The following is a 23,203-nucleotide window of genomic DNA, read 5'->3' as shown; positions in this document are numbered from 1 at the left end:
TTACCGAAAATTACTAATGTAAGAAAACTCCAAGAATGATTAAGTTCTGTCACGCCAAGAGGTCTTTAGAAACTGGTCGGCGGTTAACTTGAACTATTACGCCTTTAGGATTGGCCCGTGATTAAATGTATAAATTTTGAAAAGTAGGCAAGGAAATGTTATTAGATTACATTTTAAAGTATAATTAGAAATTTATTTGCAAGATTAGTGGATGTTATAACACTAAACTTATGCAGACCTACCAAATTGTAGAACAAAGCGCAATTACGACTTTATTCCGGATGTAATTAAATAACTTTGGAATTTTCGCTTAATTTATTGATTTTAATTACCATGACGATATAATGAATCATTATTAATGATATTGGAACAGCTCGGGATATATTTAATTTTGCACTTAAGAGAAGATCTGTATAAGTATATAAAATTAATGTCATTATCGTGGGATATTTAATACATTAAAGATTTATAATTATTTTCTTTGTTTCAGATAAGTTTTACTGTAAGAAGAAATATGTGAATTGGTGAGTACCTACTATCTAAAATATCACATAAATATAGCAAACTAAATAGCCTTTTGAAAATACGAGCAATTTCCTGTTTATAATATTTTCTGAGTTATTTCCGCAAACGAGGATGATAAACAAAACTGAAAGGGTCCAAGGGCAAATTTTCTAAAGTAAACATTTATAATCTCTTGAAAAGGGGCGCGATAAACATGTAGCCCTGTTGAAAACTAATCGAACCCTTACTTTAAGCAACAGGAGGCAGGTAGAATATAATTATCATATAGTATAAGTAGATAAGTAGTAATATTGTCTTCGGTTACCGCGATAGTTACTCATGAAATAAAACTATGAAAACGGATTATATCGCGTATATTGAATTTATAATACATCCCTACGTATCAAACCCTTTACAGCGTTTGTGGTCAACGGGTGACTGAGGAAAAACTACAAAGTGCAAAAATACCCACATACTAAAAGTAATGAACCATCATAGACTATAAACTTTAAGGCTGGTTGTACATGCAATATCGGTTATAAGGCTAGTTATACAACACAACTATTTTCAAGTAAAGATATATATATTTTATATAACATATGCGATAAAAACTACGCCGGCTTCAACCCTACACCTCGGACCCGAGAAGATTTAATTCCCTCCTAAATTGTAGGAGGCACAATGATACTATGATGATAATGATAATGATATGATGATAATGATGATGAGGATGTAGGAGGGATTGCACTCTCATTGGCTCCTGTGCAGCCGAAGATATTTAAAAGATACGTAGATGTCACTTTTACTATACTTCCAAAAAGTAGTGTTTCAACTTTCTTAGATCACCTAAATTCCATCCATAGCAAAATAAAATTTACTATGGAGTTGGAAAAATACTGTTTTCTCCCCTTCTTAGATGTATTGGTAAAAATAAATCCTGATAACACCCCCTAGGTCGCACTGTGTATAGGAAACCTACTCATACTGATAGGTACTTAAATGGCAAAAGTTATCCTGGCAGAAATGAAGTAATGCTAGTGACTTAGTACGTACTTTATCCAAATTTATATGTTCAGTGTATTAATGTGAAATAACATGAATATTAACACGAAAATGAGAAATTCATCGATAATAGTTTTATTTAAGATATATACTTGTTTTCATTAGAATGTTAAGCATCTTTGTTATTACTTCACTGGGCAGTGCTTAATTGTTATTTCTTTCTCTTTGATGTTGTGAAGTGATACATATATATCTATTACAGAATTGTCTATGTTCTTATTATTTGAAGTACCTACTAACTATATTCTAGGTAAAATAGCTTATTGGGACTGAATTATTTCCCGTCCCTCATCCAGAGGACTTAATTTCAAAATAATTATCAGAATGGAAATTGTACAACAGATCCATTTAAAACCTAAAGTTTAATTGGTTATCGTAAAAAAAAGAAAAAAATGTAGGTACTTAGAAAGTACAGTGCTCTAGAGCAGAAACGTATCATTTTCTGCACACTTTTTAGAACAAAAACTACCCACTTTCAAGGTATAGGGTACACAAGACGCGTTGCATACATTTTCGTTGGTGTTTTTTTATACAAAGAGTGAAAAATGTTTAGATTTAATAAGTACACGAAATCATTTAGCGGTTAAATTAACAATACATTATTATAATTTTAGTCGTAAGTTCCCATTTCCATTGAACACCTGCACCGCGCGATCGTTGTGTCGTGTCTGCCGTGTGTACACAAATTTGGAGCTTGTGGGTCTGCTAGAAGTACCTTAGAATTATGATGATAGTGAGTGTGTCAGTGACAAAACTAAGGAACTTTGACATGCAATAATTCTTAAACTACATGTTCAAATTACATGTTATTAAGAATATAATATATCTAAATCATGTTATGCTCTACCTATACGTCACTGAAAATTCAGGGTTCTAGCTTTAGCTATCACAAAATTACAGTACGTTGAAAATGGCCTGAGTGGCTTCGAGAAAAGGATGGTACGGCCGTGCCTCTTTGTTTTGCTCGTTATCATCATGTTCTAGCGATTAGAATTTAAGTATACAAAAAAAAAACTAAACCATCTATGAAAAAAATAAGCAAAAATGTGTGCCCCATTTTTGGCGTGTGCAACCTTTATTTAAAGAGCTTAAAATGTTTGTACAATGCATAATACCCCAGAATCACAAGGTCAACATACGTCTTTACAGATCTCGATGGTTAACGAAGCACGTAATTTACAATACTTATCTTATCTTATCTTATCTTATAGTTTCGGGGGCCCTTTCGGATACACTTCGACCCATAGGGATCTTTTGTGCAGTTACCCCCTAGAAAAGATCCGTCCGCTACTCAGAGCCTTCCCCACCATCTCCATATGCCGGATGATGGACCTTATGGGTAGCTTTTTGAATTCCTTTGGTACCAGGTAGCCTGTTCCAAAGTCCTTCATTCTTTGTCTGGCGAGGGCGTGACATTCACACATAAGGTGTTCTATTGTCTCTTCCTCTTCGCCACACATACGACAATCGGTGTTGTCAGCGTGCCCCATCTTGGCCAGGATTCCCTTGACCCCGTAATGGCCAGTAAACACCCCCGTTATTATTTGGAGTTGCCGTTTGCTAAGTTTCCAAAGCTTTTTGCTCCAACCAGAGTCTACCCCTTGTATAAAGAGCTTTGAGTGCTTTAGACCCGTCAGACTGTCCCATTCTTCCTGGTGTTTGGTCTTAGTAAGGTCTTTGATAGCCGTTGTGATGGTTCCCTGTGAGAGCCCCACGAATGGTTCCGGACCTATAAGGTTGTTTGCAGATCCGGCTCTGGCAAGTTCATCTGCATTTTCATTGCCCATGAATCCCTCGTGCCCTGGGATCCACACCAGTTGCACTTTGTTTTGCCTTCCAAGCTTGTTCAGAGCTTGGATGCCATTGTATACCAGTCTAGAGTCCACTCTAGGCGCCTTAAGCGCTTTGAGTGCAGCTTGGCTGTCGCTGAGAATATAGATATTCTTCCCTTGGGTTTGCCTAACTATATTCTCATGTGCACAGGCAATTATAGCGTATGTCTCGGCTTGGAAGACAGTGGCGTAATTGCCCATGCTTATGCTACTACTAAAGTCATTTGCATAAATGCCTGCCCCAGTACCAGAATCTGTCTTGGACCCGTCTGTGTACCATATGATGTCATTTTCATCAGACATTGGTGCTTCAAGACCTTCGGTCCATTCAGCCCTTGTTGGAACTTTAACATTAAAATTCTTACGGAACACAAACTTGGGTTGCATCTTATCGCAGCCCATATTCGTAACCCTTTTCATGAAATTGTCACATTCCATGTTTGTGTGTTTAGTCTTTGGCTTGTTATCGCTCCAGAGGCCTGTCAAAGCCAGCCTGTGTAACGATTTCCGCGCCTCAGATTGTATCACTAGGTGCAGCGGCGGGAGGTCTAGTAGTACCTCCATCGCCGCTGTTGGCGTCGTTCTAAACGCGCCAGTAATAGCCATGCACGCCGTTCTTTGTATTTTCGTAAGGGCATCCCTGCATGTGCTCTTTAGTGTCCTTGGCCACCATGCCAGGCATCCGTACAGAATGATAGGTCTTACCATCATGGTATAGATCCATCTCAGTACCTTTGGGTTTAAACCCCACGTTTTGCCATATGCCGTTCTACACATTCCAAACACCCTCAGTGCCTTGGTTATGGTAGTTTCGACATGCTTTTTCCAGTTCAGTTCTTTATCTAGTGTTAAACCTAGATATTTCACTTCATCGGACATTTCCAGAACCCTTCCATAAAGCTTCAGCTGTTTCATGCCGTTAAGGGTCTTTTTCCTGGTAAACGGTACTACTACTGTTTTGCCAGGATTGATGGAGAGCTGATGATGGTTGCACCACCTCTCCACTTGCTTCAGTGCTGTATTCATGATTTCCGATACCGTTCCCGGGAATTTCCCGTTTACAAGAATCACTAAATCATCTGCATACCCTACCGTGTATATTGGGCCTTTGTTTAGTTCTTCCAGCAGTGAGTTCACTACCAGGCTCCAGAGAGTCGGTGAAAGAACCCCCCCCTGTGGGCAACCCTTCGTGGCCGTGGCTAATATTTCATCTCCCATGAGGGTGGACTTTATTAGTCGGCTATTTAGCATAGTACCAATCCATCTACAGATTGTCGGTTCTATGCCATGTTTAGATGCTGCAGTGCTGATTGCCTGATACGTGGTGCGGTCAAATGCCCCCTCCACGTCTAGAAAAGTGGCTAGGCATAGTTCCTTGTTCTCTATCGCCTGCTCTGCTTTGGTTGTCACCAGGTGCAGTGCCGTTTCAGTCGATTTACCCGGCTGGTACGCACATTGCAATTGGTGCAGTGGATGTCTCTTAAGAGGACCATCCCTTATATGTCTGTCTACCAGTTTCTCCAATGTTTTGAGGAAAAATGATGACAGACTTATCGGCCTGTACGATTTGGCTTCTGTGTAATCTGCTTTGCCTGGTTTAGGCAGGTATGTTACTTTTACCATCCTCCACACACGTGGCACGTGTCCGAAAGCTATGCACGCTCTGTACAGTCTACCTAAGTGTGGTATTAGTACATTGGCGCCCTCTTGTAGTAGTATGGGGTAGATTCCATCTGGCCCCGGGGCTTTGTATGGCTGAAATGTTGATAGTGCCCATTGTATCTTATCGTGATCTACTACCTTTTTAGACGTGTCCCAGTTGTACCTGGTAGTGCTAGTGGGTTGTTCCACCACACTAGTTACTATATCGTCCGTTACGCTCTGGTGTATTATCGAGCCTGGGAAGTGTGTGTTACACATGACTTTTAGGGTTTCTAACCCCGTTTCAGTCATTCCTCCATCACTTCTTCTAACTGAAGTGAGCGGAACTGACTTCGTTGTGGCTAGCGCTTTTGTAAGTCTCATGCCTTCCGGTATGGACCTGATTTGATCGCAATGGTTCATCCATGCCTTCCTTTTTGCTTTCCTCACCGCTTTGCTGTATTCAGTGAGTTTCTGCGCATAATGCTGAAAGTCCTTAGTCCTTTTAGCATCGTTGAAGACAGCCCTGGTTTCCTTCCGGAGTTTTGCGATCTCCGGGTTCCACCAGGGCACCTTCTTCGCCAGGATTTTCTTTTCCGGGCAGTTGTTTGCCCAGGCTGTATAAACAGCTTGTACCATTCGGTCTGATTCAAGTTCTATGTCACTGATAGAGTTTAGCTTGCCTTTAAGGTCTCCCAGTTCCGCCTTCAAGTCGCTTTTGAACGCTAACCAGTCGGTGTTTCTGGGATTCCGTTTGCGTATAATTTCTAATTGAATTTTAGTCTTATACCTAAAGCATATGTATCTATGGTCCGATAAAGAAATCTCCCCAGAGACATGCCATGAGCTAATCTTACTACTCGCGTTGTTGGACGCTAGCGTTATATCAATAACCTCACCCCGCCTAGCATTGACGAATGTCGGTTCATTGCCTTTGTTTAATAATTGTAAGGAAGAGCTTACCAGAAAATCCAGTACCTTCTCCCCTCTTCTGTTGACATCCGAGCTTCCCCAGATGACGTGGTGTGCGTTCGCGTCGCAGCCGATGATCAGGTCGGTGTTCGCCTGGCTGCAGTAGACAGCAAGATCCCGCAGTTGCCCAGTGATTGGATCTGCTGCCTCGTAGGGAAGGTAGGCTGATGAGAAGATTAGAGCCTTACCCCCCCCCTTGTTTTGGATCTTGACCGTAGTCAGATCCCTGGAACAGAAAGCATGTAGAAGCATAGCGTCAATGCCATTTTTAACATAAATACATGTCCTCATATTACTTTCAGGACAAACATACAACATTGTCCCGCCAGTACCGTTTAAGCCTCTTATCTCGCCTTTGTAAATATATTTACAATACTTACTATTCTTTGTTAGTATTTTTTTTCCGGTAAAAACAAAGATGTTGAATGTTTTGGATTTCTGTTCTAGAAGTTCGTTATTGATATTTTAGCTTAACTTTCATTACATAAAATATACTATAAACATGTTATGGAGTAGAAACTCTAGGTCCATAGGGTCCCAGCGCGCACAAGTTGTTTGCAGAAATCGCGAAGCGTCTGGTTGACGTAACTGGTGACCGAAGAGCTGGCGGCTTCCTCGCACAACGTATCAGCATTGCGATACAGCGAGGAAATGCCGCCAGCATTCTTGGTACAATGCCTCAAGGGCCTATTTTAGATTTAAGCTAGTTATTAATTTCTTTTACGTAGTACCACTGTATATATCTTGTCTGTTAATAAATTTAAAATATACTTATATTTATGATTGTAGAGAACAACTAAAATGCTCAAATGAGTTCTTCTCGTCTGACACGGGTCATAAGATTAATTTCATTTTAATTTTGTAAACGTTGCAAGTTGTACACAATACAATGCTAAAGCCAGAATGAGAATGTTCCAGACATTCATACTCGTAAGGTACTTATATCCCATGGAGTTCAATGGTTCAGAATTATTATATACTTTGTATAAAAAAGGTACCTATATTTCAATGTGATTTAATAAAATACAATACAAGCCTAATTTATTTGCAGAGCGGACCCCAGGCTCCCATGAGCCGTGGCTCGTATAATGAGGCATCGTGAGTGGCATGAGTCGTAGCAAAAACCGGGATCATGCTAGAAATGAAGATAAATATAATTTATTGGTGAATATTGCTTTCAAAAAATTTAAATATGTACCTACAAAATAAACTAAAAAAACAGCAACAGAATAATGCACTATGTTGGTCCTTATTTCGTCGAAGCTATAATTTTCTACGGGGCACCCGCTTAATGTCCACCACTAAAAAAGCATATATTTCTTTCCAGAATTTTTAAATACATTTTAGGGGTCGCTATCGCACTGAGAATTTGGATCCTCCATACAAAATGTTTTTTTTTTTTCGATTTTTTGTTGTGAGGCGATGAGTCAGGGTGTATTAATGTGCAACTTGTCGTAAAATATATCCTCTGATTTTTTTTAAATTATTTTATTCATATTTTAGGGGTTCTAAGACTTCTAAGTATTGATTTAGAGCTGCGGCGCGTCCATACTTTCCGTTCCTAAAAACACAAATAAAAACTATTTAGCAAAGTTATCATAAGTTAAATTGGACATTAATGACTGACTCATCGCTCCACAACGAAACATCAAAAAAAATAGAAAAAAAAAACATCTTTCATGGAGGGTGCAAATTTTCAAAGTGCTACCCCTAAAATGGACTGTATAGATGAATTCCTCAAAATTTTCTTTCTCCGGTATTTTTAGTTCCATTCGCGTTTTCTCCATTTTCTTTAATTTCTATACGTTATATCTATCAACAGATAATTTCATCACACGCTTTTTTTCTACTCGTTATTTTTGCTACACGCAAGACCAATGCAATTTTTTACCAATCTGTTTTATTCACATGCGTATGCTTTACCCGTAAATATATTTCCACTGGTTTATTTCTGTTCGCTAGACGCATCTTTACCATGTTTTAGCATGAATACTAAGCGGGCGGGGCTCGAGCAAAAGCTATTAGTTGTAATTGATCCCTCCAAAACATTTTCATGTAAAATATTGAAAAACGAGACCATTCGGCTATGTCAAAAGTTATCAGATGTTATGTAAAGATAAGCTTCTTAATGTATGTATATCTACGCCCTAACATTTAAAGCCCTAATCCTACACTTAGTAAACTTATGTGTGTCTTCTCGCTACCGTCACTTTTCTATTATATAGTAGCAAGAACTATATAAAGGTAGGTATTTATGGTCCTTGACAGTTGTAACGAAACAACCAGGCTACATTATTCACCTGGATAATTTCATTTATTCATCCGTGGAAAGGAAAAGACAAGCAGTTAGTTTTATATTTATTATTAAAACACGGTTAATCATGTATACTTAGGACGAAATAAAACAAAAACAAATATTTTTACATTATGTTTTCAAAATGTTGGCAATAATCGTTAAGTCATATTTTGATCGTACTCGAATTTTTTAAACACATAAATACACACACACACACACACACAAACTAATAAATATATAAATTGTTTGTATGAGTTCCCAATATTTCGCCGCTGATGCAAACACAATCTTAATGGAGAATGTAATGACTTATTTAGTACCTACGACTTTATCGTTTGAGAAAATAATCCATTAACCGCTTACAATAAAATCGATCTTGTGTAAAGAAAGATTTTGAAAACGAAATAAATATATCTTGTGCCAATGTATTTTGTTACTATTTGACGATCCTTCTCAGGGGAAATTTTTCATATAATGTATAATTAATGAAATTAATTTATTTGGATTATTTTGCTATTATTTAAATTTATTTCTGACGATCACAATGTAGATTCTTATAAATTGACATTAATGTAATTTGTACTGTAATCATATGTTGTGAAATAAATACATCTAATCTAATCTAATGCCTACATTAGGTAACATGTGCGTAGATTACGAGTAGTTTCATTTTAAATCATTTCTAGTCTACTTAAATTGCCAGCTATGCAAATTATTAGTAAAATAACATAATTTATTACTCCACTTTCACGAACTTATTAAGAGATTTTCAATAATGCAGGTTCACGGCAAAGCCTCACACAGAAGTGCTCCTTATAATCCTGGGTCAAGTTTATGTAACAATAAAGTAGAAGCAGGTTGTAACAACTCTTGAAATTATGTGAACTTCTCGACCTTACTTTGCGAGGGATTTTCGTAACTTCATTTTCGTTACCGGCCTAAATTACTATAGTAAGCTCGTTACTAGCCTGTTTTTGTAAAATAAATCTTCTCTTACTCATAACTGCTTTTTAAATTAAATTATCACTTTAATAAAATAAATATTAAACGAAGTGAAGAGTTCACGTGATAAATATTAAATGATGTAAAAAATTAGCTGATGAGTTAAGTTTAAGGTAAAAATGATTATAACATCTTTTGAAGCAAAAACAAGTAGTAAAAAGGAGATCACAAACAACAAGTAACGTGACATATCTACTCGTACCCTGTATCTTGCCTATTTTAGGCCCGTACCGTATTACAAGAAAACAAGACCAAAAATATAATTATAGGCAGGCTTCGGAGTTTTCATAGCACGGTTAGATAAAAATTTGCTATGGAGTTGATATTAACAATAAAATTAATTTCATACTCATCCTTCTCAATCGGTCAGTTTTTTCGCCCTGAAATGCCTATGTAAACACCCTAAGCATTCGCTCGCAATTCAATATTTAAATGATAAATGAATGCGATATCTGTAGGGGTCAAGCCGAGTTTTATAGAAGATAATTGTGGACTTAGTGAAATTACAATTCATCACAATTTTTATAAGACAAGGTTTTGAAATAAAAAATCATACACTAGTTAATGTACCTACCTAAGTGCCTACCCATTATATTATGTAAATAAAAAAATACTTATATCCGTTGACCAAAATGCTATACTATTAATAAAATCATTCCTTGTATAAAAATAGATATAATTGACCGTGACCTAAAAACCATTTCTTGGATGTATAAAATAATAGCATAGAAATCAGTAGGTAATTAATTTGATCCTTTGGCGGATGCTGTCCAACATGTAATGGCTCCCATAAACTAGGTCAATACGCGATTCTCAATGTAACACGTTCGGGTCAAGTACGCCCCTGTTTATAGAACAGGTGCATGAAGGATTCGAGCGCCGGGAAATGCTACCTGTAGCTTCACAGTTTGCCAGAGGGTGCTTTGCATAATGCACTAATGGATACGGGGAAACGTGGTTTAAAGTTTTGTCCATAAAAAAAAGGATGCGTTCGTTCCTCGTTCAAAATTGAAACTGTGTTTATTATTATACAGTATTAATATAGCTAGGGTTCAGGCTGTTTGTTTAACTTTTTTTCTGATCTGTTTTTTACTCGAGATGCTTACTGGTTATGGTACATACCTATATTAAAAAATTGTTGAGGGTAGGCATATTAGATGACATTTTATATATTACCTACATTTTATTTCTTATATCCGGAGAGGTACGCATTCTACCTGATTCTCCCGTTCCAGTTTTTCCTCTAGGGCCATACGAGTATGGGTAACTCGTATCTTTTGGTGCGAACGAGGTAAATCATTTTTATTGCATGCTCGCTTATTCTTAACTAAGCTTTCCCCGCTTTTGGAAAGAAAATGCAGATTTTATGTTAATGTTATGGACAAAGCGATTAATTTCTCATTATGCTAAGCGTTTGCGCATTACATTGTGTAGTACTGTGTTGGAGCTAAGTAAATAGAGAAAACTGTTTTTGATAATTGTTTTAGTGAAGTTGAAACTTGAAGCATTGTCACTGCTGCTTTTAACACTGTAATATGGGAAGCCAGTTCAGAATCAGCTATATTGGCGCCCAAACGTGGAGTTCAAGTTTGGCTTAGCCCCACGTTGGGCGACAATATAGCTGACAGTGCCCGGCGACAGCACCATGCAGACAAATAAATATACTATGTACGGGCAGTGTTAAAATACGGCTGAAAATAATATATGATACGGATATATATAATGATAGAAAAATCACGATACTTCTTGAGATAATCAAATAAAACCAAAGTAAGTAGTGAAATTGCAATTTGAGTTTCGTTCAATATTATATTGACTTTTCGTCTCTAATACGTGTTTTAGTTGAGATGAAGTATACGGAATACTCATCTTAACGGCAAAATGGCTAAAATTGCTCAAGGGTGAAACAATCCAATGCTTATGATGGTCTCAGATAAAACAGGGACCCACTGAAGTTTCTTATTTGTAGTATTTTCCTTGATATTATGGATTCATTATTGTACATTATTACACACAACTTAATTTATTTTATTACCTAAATTTTGTTTGTAGTAAATAATTACCTTCAAATGTTAGACATGTATAAAGAAGAAAAATAAAACGCTTATATAATTTTTCCACTTCACCGCACTTTCAGTTCATTATGGTACAGCTTATGTTTGAAAAGGTGTGTATGTTTTTACTTGGCTGATTTTTTAAGCGTAGTTGTGTACTCCTGTTTTACTTATAAGTAGCCTACTAGATACATTAATTAAAATAAAATAAAAACGTTTGTAGAAACTATGAGATATTGTATATATTTAATAACAACTATAATTATTTCAGTATTTCATATTATTATTAACTTTACCAGAAGCTCAACTTTATGAATACTATGCTACAAGTTATTTTTGCTAATCACAATTGAAATTCACTGTTCCGCTCTTTCTTACTTACCGTTTGACTATTTAACCAACAAACCTAGCCTATTTTGTAAATAAACAGAAGCTGTTAACCTAACAGTGATTGAACCAGACGCTATTTCTGACTCGCCCGTATTATTGACGGTTGATTAACTTCCTTACCGACTTTCAAGTTTCCCCGAAATTTGCCGATGACGTATTCGATAAGGCCTGCTCTTCGTACCGTGAAATAGGATGCTTGACACAATTATATTCTTTTATATATTATGTATTTGTATCAGTAGACTTAGTAAACCATATGCTCCATTACGCTATATTGATATGTAATTAATAATATTTATCATGCAATTAGTTGTAAGAATAAAATAAAAAATTAAATGTTAGTGGCCAATTTGCAGTCATCCAAATCCAATCCAGTTAATCTCTTACGAGGAAATAAAAATGAACTGTGAAAACCCACATCGTGTTTAGTCGCTGAGTAGTCGCTAAATATTTGCCAAGGCACTCAGCTCACCACATCTACGCTAAGCTCTTAACTCCATTTGCTTTTGTGTGATCCTTTTATCTAAAAAAGATCACAATTGTTTCGGGACCTGAATGAAATGTGTTAATATTTTTTCTCTGAATTTATATAAAACAAATGTCTTTTCCCTTTTAACTTCCCTGACTAAGCTCCAGGCAACGGTTTTCGAATCAGCATTTTGCCTTCCTTTACATACGATTTTATCCCATCATAAACCAATATTCTTTATGGATCGAAAGGGAAAAACAACTTCATTTATAAGGTATTTATTTTTAGTATCCAAACCGAACTTCTGTTACAAAAGTCCGTCTAGTCTTAATTGCAAAAAAGTCCGTCGTAGCGACAGTTTGATTTTCACCGAACATTTTAATGTTAAGTAAAATGAACTTACTTCGGCCACAATGTTTCAATATTGGGTTATTATTTAGGATCTTACATTTAGTTTAATAATCAACTTAATTGTTGTAATTATTTGTGAATCCACCCATGTATCCAGGTTTTATGTAATAAACTGTTTTTCTTCTTCTGTCTTCTGTTTCATACGGAGAATACAATGTTAAATAATAATTGAGACGTTCCAAACAAATTACGATGGAAACATAATAGGTAATTATGTTTCGACCAAAACAGTTCCTCATATTGGCAATAAAATTCATAATTTTTGTTATTACTCGAAACATATGTATATTCTAAACACAAGGTAACATACCTTCGTAATTCATTCATAACTCTTTACAACTTTAAGGGACAAACAAAATCAAATGTTCAAAAGCATTAAAAGGAAATCTGTGACAATCGCGAAAAAGAACAAAATTGTGTATAATTCGATTACACAACTAATTAAGGCGAGACAGAATATTAATTCATTTAAACGGTGATTCTTTCTGGACTCCAGAATTGACTTGTTACAATTCGTTACAACATTTCGTTAAAGTAACAATGGCGGGGAACTTTATTAAATCAACGCCTTTCAAAGAACCATTAAAGTGTTTTGGTTACTTAAAAGTAATTAGTTTCTTTAACTTTTGATCTCATTATTATTTATGATTGAAAACGTTTGTTAAGCAAGAAGTCTTTTAGAACTTTGGAAACGAACTGCTTAATAAGTTTAGTATAGGTTCCGAAATTCGATATCGAAGGATCACTTCAATTATTGCGAGTGCTCTCACACATACGCATATGCACACATATATAGCACATTAGTATCTTTCTATTTATCAATTCTTCACCGCACCACTTACTTAACATAGGCACATATTCGTGATCTAAGGTAACGTACAATAAATATAAACCCGAATATTTAATCAAGAGGACTAAAAACCACTTCAATATTTAGTTACTTATAGCTTTTTGTTAAGATAATGTTTGCTCTCTATCAGGTATTCCTTATAATAATACTTTATCATTCTTCTTTTGCTTAGCGGCAATAAACCTACGTTTTCCTTCAGACCATAATACGTAAAAAAAAAATATATTTTTTAATATAGACGGCGGCCGAAGAAACGATTTCAGTGAAAACAAGGAAATGTAATTTGATTAGTGGGTGTAATTCACCTCGCCAGTAACTTTTATAGGTCAAGAGAAGCAATACGGATCAACTTGCTATGCTATCCACTCAAAACATAAACTTACTACTTGTCATAAATACGCATTCCTTATTTGAAGAGCGCAGGTCGAGTAAGTAGGTATGTGTAGCCAACATTGGTAAATTGTATTTGTGGCTTGTTGCATTGTTGAATGGTGAGAATCACGTTAAATACAGATAACAAAAATCGGTGACGTGACCGAAACCGTCAAGGGTAGTGATGTGCCGTTACCGTAAATTACGAGAACAGGGAGAATCATCGGGTAATTTACGCGGTAACGTTCTCCGTACGGGTAATTATCGAGAAAGTTGTTTAAATTTTCCTTTTTTTGAACTTTTTTTACAGAATTGTATTTTATTTAGTTAATAAAATCTGTACTGAAATTTTCAAAAAGATCTGACAAAAGGAATTAGATTATTACCAAAATTACCGTAAATTACCGCCGTAAATTACGGGGAATCTTCTCCGTGAATGTTACTGAGTAAAATTTCTAACAGAAAATTTAAGTTTTTTCGATGATATAATTATATTATTGTGGTGAAATACATGATAATACGTAACTATTTGACTAATGTTTAATAAGTTTTAGTGCGATGTGAAATTTAGGGTGTTTAAATGGCATTAGTGAAAAATAAACTGCGTTTTAAGTGTAATGATTCAGTTTGATTAAACAAAATCCTTCGCAAAATGAATAAAATTATTACTTTTTTACCAATTAAATAAAACTACTGTGATTTTAAGATATTTTATTACACCTCGTGTTTATTTCAAGTTAGAATGTTATTTTGTAAACAAGTAAGTGCTTATCAGCTGGGGACGCTGGGGTCGTATTGTATTAGTTATTGCAGGTAAAAAAAACACGTGTAAACTGCATTTCATGGTTTGGGTATTCACGGATTATAATGGCTCCTGATTGGTCCTCACCCTTTATCAGTTGGCCAAGTCGTGTCTTAGTGGGGAAAGTGTGTGGACGGCATAGGACGTATGGTAAAGTTTAGTTCATCTTGAAGTGACCTATTGTGAATAGTAAAGTGTTGTTCAGTAGGAGCTGAACAATGAGGCTAAAAAGCAAAGTATTAGATTATTTTAGAGAAACTACCGAAAACGAACGAATTAAGTATAGTTGCTTGTTTTGTGAACATGTATACACCGCAAAGAATGTCACTCGTTTCGCTCAGCATTTGGTTAAGAACTGCCAAAAGTGTCCTGTTGATGTTAAAACAGGGTTCAAAAACAGTGACCCACAGCGGCAAAGCAGTGCTCCTACTGGTGCTGAGAACAGTTTTGGACGAGTATCTACAGAACAGCCTAATGATTCAACTGTAGACGAGGTAAGTGTATAGGCCATACTTATTTTATCAGAATTTAAACCACTTCTTTTCGAGCCATGTTGAACAAGCTTTAAATTTGTTTCAGAAAATAATTTATAAGGCTTTTGCAAGAGCAGTTTACGTAATGGGCATGCCGTTGTCAATATTTGAACATCCTTTATGGATTGAAGCATTTAATCTTCTGAAACCAGACTTCAAGCCCCCATCAGGCAAGATTCTTTCCACTACACTTTTGGATGAAGAGTTCAAGGAAATTAAGAACGTGATCTCAAAAAAAATTGAGCAATCCAAGGTTTTGCATTTAGCGGTGGATGGATGGACAAACATCAGGAAAGATTCCATAATAAACATCATGGTATATACTCCAATACCATTTTTTCACACGTCTATTGATGCCGAGACAAACAGGCATACAGGAGAGTATTTAGCTGAAAAAATATCGGAAACTATGGAAAAAATTGGTACCGAAAAGTTCCTCGGGATTGTTTCGGACAATGCAGCTAACATGAAAAAATGCGGCAAACTGCTAATGGATAAATATGAAAAGACCACGTGGATTGGATGCCTTGCCCATACATTAAGTTTGCTTATAGCAGATGTATTGAAAATGCCCGAAGTACAAGAAGTGTTTACGATGGTAGTTAGTATCGTAAAATGTATTTTAAAATCCAATATATTTTGTGCAGAATACAAAAAAATCGCTAGTGACAAATGTTTGAATGTGACTTTAGTGGTGCCTGTGAAAACGAGATGGGGAAGCTACTCACATTGTCTTGAAAATTTTATGAAATCGAAAGAGATTTTGCAAACAATGGCAATCAACGAAAGCAACAGGGACTTGCAAAAGTTCAAGAGCGAATTGTTGGAAGAAAACACATGGAACGTTGTTGAGAAACAAATCATCCTTTTCAAACCCATTGTAAATTGGATTTTGGCTACGCACGCACCCTGATCCTCATCTTGATATAGCGTTGATCACCCATTACAAATATCCATGTCAGCGGGCGGCATCACACGATCCTGAAATGAAATAAATGCGTGATACGGATGTTACTTCACACATGTAATTCAAATGGAAAATTTGACGATGCGTGGCTACACTCCTTGGATTGATGTCGCATTGAACTCATTAGCGTTTCACTGGGTCATGGTCGATTTAAATACAGCCCAATTCAAACAAACCTTCTAAGATGTCAATCAATCTTTAAGTAGTATGGCTCCATCGATACTGTCGATGATTTCGCCAGCGTCAAAGTGCGATCCACGTGGGATCGAATTAATATTTCTTGATTTTCTTCAGCCAGTGTACGGTAAATAAAATTATGGGCCTCTAGGGCTCTAGCCAGACACGGTTAGAGGTAGAAATACCAAATGCTCTTAGAGCACGACGTTGTTCGGTAGTTATTGTTGTTGTTGTCTCGTAAAACCGATAGCTGGATTTTACGAGAAGCACGTGGACTACCGGCCGTTGACTCCAAAATGGTGGTTAAACACGCTTTGAGATTAATTCTCCATTCACTGCACACTACCAAATTATATTACTGTATAATAAAGCTATCGATATTACACTTTAAACAATTTTAATGAGCAACAAACTAAGGAATTAATCACGAGGCTACTATCAAGATGGCGTTCGAACCGGAAGTCTTCTAAGATGTCACAGCGACACGATACCGATCTGTCAGTGTCAAAAGTGACATTTCTTAAACAAAAAACGTCACTTAATTTTGACACTGATAGATACCGATCTATCAGTGTCAAAATCGTATCGCTGTGTACCTGTTTATTTGTTACTTTGTAAAAGGTAACACTTACACAGGAAATTATACTTAAATTCATCAGGACGTACTGAAACAACAAAGTCAGTCTCAACTATTGATGAGTATTATTAGTTTTAATGGAAAATTTATATAACAAATCTGTCTAATCCCTGAGCAGAAAAATTATAAAAAAGTATAAACCTCATCTTCATGAAACTTGGCACTGTACCTGAGCCCAATTCTGTTTTAACAATTTGATATGGTTTTGACGTCATTTTGACATGACTTTGAGGTGTGTCTGTGTAAAGTATCTCAGGCACACCAATAATTGTGTCAAAACGAAAAATGTGCCAAATACCTTATATGACTCCTGATTGCATTTCGTCATCACCTAGCTAACGCTGATTAATACTCACGGTCATGGCCGTATCAAAATAAGATGAACCCCATATCTAATTGTTAAAATAAAATCGGCCTCCCTTTGTTCATATTCATATTCATATTTATTTATTGCATCCATGGTACACAGGTGTTACACATATAATAGTTTCACATGGGCCCTGGTAGGGCAAGGCAATTATCTTAAATCTAAAGATTAATTTATATATGTACAATATATTTGACAGTGTCTTATTTAACTTTTAATAATTTCATAGTTGTATTATATAATATGTAGTTATTATATAATATTGTTGTTTAGGTGTCCCATTAAAAGCAACATCCATAACATGGGCGTACGAGGTTTTAAGGTGACTGTCCGTTTCCAACCGCAGCTGCACTGCTGCTCCGACACTACTGCGGCGGCCCAAACGCGTCGGTGTTATTGTCAATTTCCATAGTAAAATGAATGACGATATCGACTGCACGTAATATGGTGATTTTAACGTTTTCCCGACCGCAGCTGCACTACTGCTCCGACACGTCGGTGTTATTGTCAATTTCCATAGTAAAATGAATGACAAGACCGACTGCACGTAGCATGGCCATTTTTGCGTATTTGGTGTATTATTGCAACTGCGGCTGCAGACCGCACGTCAAATCTGTCATTTGCACTGAATTGTCTTTGATCACAGATATTAGTAGTTTTAAGCAAAGAGGATATAACCACTACGTTCTAAGGAGTTATTACACCCACGGATAAACAACCCCGATGGTACCGTCGCCATATATCGCAGATATATCGGGGCGGCCAAGGAGCTCACAGATATCTGAACACGCCTTTATTGTCAAGGCGCTAAAGTGCATGTTCAGATATATTTAGCACCTCGGTCGCTCCGACATATCTGATGGCGACTGTAGTACTACTGTAAACTTTTTTGCTAATCTATATTGAGCCATACGAGTATCACAGAGCCAGTTAGGAAACTAGAATGATAGGTCCGAAAAAGAGAGTGTCAAATTCGGAAGTTAACTATAGTCTGGCAAACCCTTCGAGCAACACCGGCTTCCGACACGTCGGAAGGGAGGAGCCCAAGCGATATCTTACCGTACAAATCGTTCTGCCATTTTTTGCGGGGGAAAACGTGCACACAGTCGCACTTCTCACTCACTACTTGCAAAATCCAATCTCTAATTAGGATTGTTAATTTTTTTTTAATGTTCTATTTCGAAAACCATTTCGAGATATTAGGTTTTTAAACAGTTTCCGACATTTGCTGCGATATAATAATCGAGGATTGAAGATATTTCAACAAACCTTTGACCTTCTCGCGAGGCTGAATATAATAATGTCATCGTATAGTAAAAGTTATCGAACCATAGTAAATAAATCCGTCACTCACGTAATTGTCAAAGATGTCATTGTCATCAAATGTCATAATAAAAAAATTCAGTTAAACCGCTAGTTTCTTACGATTTGATTTATAATTTTTAATACCTAAACAGTAGATTTTGATTGCTTAATATATCAAAAACCTTGTTTCCACTTGTGGGAATGATTTACAAAAATTATAGTCCGCGAAGACCTACGTGAAAGACGGTGTTGTCGTGAAGTAAATGTGGAATGGAATACTTCAAGTGTTACACACAATATTGCTGTGAGGATCACGTCGATGTAAGAATAAAATTAATATTATTTTACTACGAATATTTAAAAGTCCATTTTGGTGGTCGGGTCACTATTACCTATTTATTTTCTGTGATGATGTGGCCAGAATATCTAAAGACAAACCGTTTAACACAGCTTGTCCGCTACTAGCTCCGTTTTACTGATTTGAAGTTAAATTCAACAAACAGACATAATGGACAGACATAATGTATGTAAGAAATACATATATGTAACTTGCAAGCAATAAATCATATACATACAAAAATACATAGTTATATTCAAAATACAACATGAAACTGAAAAGATAATTTCTAATTTCCAGGTACCTACAAGTTGCAGTTCAAGGCTCAAGCTGCTGATATCACGATCATGGCGGACAAAACTAAAGTTAATAAAGAGTTGTGAAAAATAAAACATGTTATTTTTTACTTTTTTATTAATTTACGAAAAACCTGTTTCCCAAAAAAGTGTATACATTATATGTTCAACATGTTCTGCACGTAAGGTTGACATTGAGGGCTTTGTTTAGTAGCATTCAGTTGAAGTTGATTTAGGTTCTACTCTTGTTGATCCAGAAAATAATTGTATAGTTTATTATTAAATCTATGCCCACGCCCAGGCACTATTCTTGCTATAACTTTACATTCTCCGCCTTCTCTAGAAATTTGTACATTATATACATCCAATAAAACTAAGGTATATAACTTAAGGCAGATTTGTGGAATCAGCTTTCACAAATTTAGCGTATTTTGAGATTATTGATTTAGGGATTCAAATAATACGACGATATTATTTATAGATTCATTAAATAAACTGTTCTTTTATTTTTTCGTAGTTTTGCGAGGATAGCTATAAGCTCGACAGGGCACGAGCGATAGAGAGGCAAATAGAATACCGAATATCCGGCAAAGTGGCCAAATACCGAATAGTTGCCGAATATTCCTGGCAACTGTAATTGTATTGTAATATATCATATTATATAATGTTGTTTATGGTGACAATTTCTCATTTTGTCATTGCAAAGCCATTCCTGAGCTAAATAAAAGAAGCAATCATTTATTTTTATTACAAGGGGCAAAGATGTTATTTAATACCTCATGGTAACATATTGATATCCAAACATACGAAACGATACAAAATTGAACCACGAGAGAAGCGAATGGTTTAAAATTTAGAATATTGACAGTTGCGGAGGTCTCAAGGCATGAGGGTTAAACAAACTGTGTTACAGTGCAACACGTAATTCTTCACACCAACACGAGGAAACCATTTATTATTCAAATTAATTTATTAAAAGTTCTTTCTATCGGCCAAGGCGAGGGAAATATCTTTCTTCATAAAGGATTTCTTGTCTCGCCCGTCAAGTTTTATATGGATGGTGCGGTCATATCATAGAGTGCCATCGCCCATTCACACCTGCAACTGGACAATATGAAGTGTAAATTACAAATTATTTTATTCATCATACTTCACTGTTTGGTACCTAAGGAAAGTAAAATTGGCTTAATATGGATACTTAGAAAGATAAATCTGTAATATTTTGCTAACACTGAACGACTGCCTGCCCACCATTGGATAATTTTATTCTTACGTGTCGCATCGTCATCGCCAGAACCCACGAATCACTTTGCAGAAATCAATAGAAGGCCTGCTAAAAGAGCCTACCTGGCATGGTTTTGAGGGGACGTTTATTACAGACTTCTAAATCCAGCCGCACGTTTCTGACGGCCGAGTACCTATACGTGATGCAGGTGGATCAAGTGCGCACTCCCCCCGTATATATCACGAACTCCATGAGTCCCGTTTCCGTCGGATTGCTGTGTGCGGTGGTCACGCATTTAGGCAAGAGGATGGGGAAGAAAATTTCACATTGTGAACTTACCTTAATGTTAAGAATAATTTTTCCTCTGCATTAATTTTATTTGAGTAATTTGATTGTATTTCGTCAATTATTAAGTCTCATTCAATGTTGAATTGCTTTTCATTTAATCGGCAATATTATCTGAATAAAGGATCACCATTAAATATCAGATTTTTTATTAATATTGCGTAGCTGCCTTCGTCGGACTCTGACTATTGTAGAAAGGCTAACTGGTCTTCTTTATCATGTAGCATGTAGCATTATCGTCACTCGCTTCTAAAATAAATACAAAAGTAAATTAGTATTTTATTTGTACGTCTGACATTATATGACTTGACATTGACAAGCCATCAACGAACGCTGTCGCGACTGCACGCCGCAACAGCCGCAGTCGTGCTGCTACAGTAGTGCGGCACCGCGTAACGTCGCAACTGCAGTGCAGCGGCAGTTACAAATGGACAGTCACCTTTACTTTCACTACCGTAATTGAATTTAAACTGTTGTGAGACATAATATTGTCTTCGTTTACCGCGATAGTTACTCATGAAATAAAACCCGTAATATAATCCGTTTTCATAGTTTTATTTCATGTTGTGAGACATGCTAATATTAAATAATTCCACGGTTTAGACTCACTTATTTTAGTCACTCGCGCGACATGTTTCGGGGAGTCTAGGTCTCCTTTCTCAAGCACTAATAGTGCGTGCAGCGTTCACGACGACGATGACGATGTCGCGCGAGTGACTAAAACTAAGTGAGTATAAACCGTGAAATTATTTAATGTTCACTACCGTAGTTAGTAGGGCGGTATTGCACTCACTAGTTAATGTAAGGTCAAGGCCAGCGGATTGCTTGCATCGCTCCCTAACTAGTTTATGTACAGGATTACCTGATCTGTGCCGGTGGCGGCCACTTAGTTATCTCTTTAACTTTGAGAATTTACTTTCTGCAACCGCTGCTCATTAGACGGGAAATTGCTCTGATATTCTTAAGAAGGTATCCTGGGAATTATTTAGGTATAAACTTGCGATCGAGTTTAATAAATCTGTTTAAGTGTGGACTTTAAAAAAAGTATTCTTCTAAATACTGCTGATCCAGATAAAGATAACTGACTAGAGAGAAATTGTCATTTACAATATAATTTAAGTTATTAAGTATTATTCTAATTTTAAATTAGAGTTTTATTTTCTATTAACCTTTATTTTTATTATATACTGGCGACCCACGGGTAGTTCAACTAATTTATACAAAATCTTTACAAGTTATACATATAAACCTTCCTCTTGAATCACTCTATCTATTAAAAACCGTATCAAAATCCGTTGCGTAGTTTTAAAGATCTAAGCATACATAGGGACAGACTTACAGCGGAAAGCGACTTTGTTTTATACTATTAGTGATTCATATTTCGTGTTAGGTTAGGGTTTTTACAACATTCATAATTATTAAAGTGAAATACATATAAACATACAACAACAATAAAATATACAAAATAACCAAAAGGTGCTGCTAGATGCTGGCTGCTTGTGTATCAGTGGCAAAATGGAGATGCAGGAGCCCAAAGCAATGAATGGACCAAATTCGCTCTGCTCTTGTTACGACGTTCCACGATGCACTACATTCGGTGACATACAAACAGATGGCGGCAGATCGTTAAAGAGAAGCTGTACGCTAGAAGTGGCGACGATCCTCAGTGAATTGGTCTACTTATCACTGCGCAAAAGAACGAAGTATAGGTACAAACCATGCTATTAGTAACGTAAATTACGTTTTCATCACACTTGCTCGAAAAAGATCTTATTTCATGCAGGTGTACTGAAGGGTAAATGCCTATATTGTTCCCGCGGGAGTAATATAGAGCTATAACTCCCTAGGGTGTTATTGCTTTATTTTTTAATTATGTCAATAATTCATACGAACCAAGTAGGTTGTAAGTAAAATACTTTGTTTAAAGTCAAAGTAGGGGTTTTACTTTTAAAGTACTGACGTTTATAATTTAATATTTTTGCACAATTTTCAATCGTGGCTGAATGCCGAAGGTCTGTGCCTTCGATGCCTAACCTGTCAAGAAATGACAATATGTTTGTTTGTTGTGTTGTGGGTGGATGTTTGATATGTCACCATATTTAATAATTATTTCGCTTAAATTATAATTTCTTCTTTGCAACTGTGATGAAATACATTGTGTGTAACTCCGGGGGTAAGAATATTGTAAACTCGAGTCTTTAATTATAGACCTCGTTTACAAAATCTCGCTCTCTCGCTTACCCCCATTGCACAATGTACTATAATCTTCTACTTAATATCTACAGTTGCTTCCTTCCACACACACAAGGACAAATTACTGTCATTATCCTATGTAAGCCGGAAGATCTGTTTATAAA

The 23,203-nt window shown here is 36.3% G+C and overlaps 1 protein-coding gene across 1 annotated transcript in view; it reads left to right on the top strand.

Annotated features, from left to right (window-relative positions):
- The first annotated feature begins 482 nt into the window (after positions 1 to 482).
- Positions 483 to 23,203, top strand: part of LOC134747987 (uncharacterized) — a 191,322-nt gene continuing 168,601 nt past the window's right edge. Inside the window, exon 1 of the mRNA XM_063682679.1 lies at positions 483 to 524. The gene's annotated coding sequence lies outside the window, so the exon portion shown is untranslated. The remainder of the gene's footprint in view (positions 525 to 23,203) is intronic.

The sequence above is a fragment of the Cydia strobilella genome, chromosome 15, assembly GCF_947568885.1.
Source record: "Cydia strobilella chromosome 15, ilCydStro3.1, whole genome shotgun sequence".
In the NCBI taxonomy this organism is placed as follows: Eukaryota; Metazoa; Arthropoda; class Insecta; order Lepidoptera; family Tortricidae; genus Cydia; species Cydia strobilella.
The sequence above is the reverse complement of the archived record's forward strand: the minus strand, read 5'-3'. Positions and strand labels throughout refer to the sequence as shown.